General features: G+C 37.3%; 1 non-coding gene across 1 annotated transcript; it reads right to left on the reverse strand.

Annotated features, from left to right (window-relative positions):
- Window positions 1-342: 342 nt before the first annotated feature.
- Window positions 343-416, reverse strand: TRNAS-ACU (transfer RNA serine (anticodon ACU)). The gene has a single exon. It is a non-coding gene; the product is annotated as a tRNA-Ser (tRNA).

Genomic DNA, 416 nt, shown 5'->3' on the forward strand with positions numbered 1-416 from the left:
CAAGATTAATTTAGTAATAGGTGAAAAACCATCCCTACAAAGGTGTTAATCAGAGACTTGGCTTTGTGGACACTTTTCAGAGAACAAATTTGTTAGCATAAAAATAAAGCCAGAAAATGAAGAGCTGTTTAATCACTCAATTGGATTTTTTTTGCCAGCATATTTCTTTTTCTCTGCAACCCACTGCTAAATAGTGCTTCCTAGCTGTTTTTATAAAATCACTGAATCAAATCTAACTCTGATTACATCAGAGAAGGCCAGGTACCCTACACCATAACAGGGGGTTTGAAATTTTGACTTGTCTACTTAAAGATCACTAAAATCTGATAACAAGGTCAATTACGTCCCTGGGTGGGATTGAACCACCAACTTTTTGGTTAGTAGCCAAACACACTAACCGATTGCGCCACAGAGAC

This window comes from Pseudophryne corroboree, unplaced genomic scaffold, assembly GCF_028390025.1.
Source record: "Pseudophryne corroboree isolate aPseCor3 unplaced genomic scaffold, aPseCor3.hap2 scaffold_478, whole genome shotgun sequence".
NCBI classification, from domain to species: Eukaryota; Metazoa; Chordata; class Amphibia; order Anura; family Myobatrachidae; genus Pseudophryne; species Pseudophryne corroboree.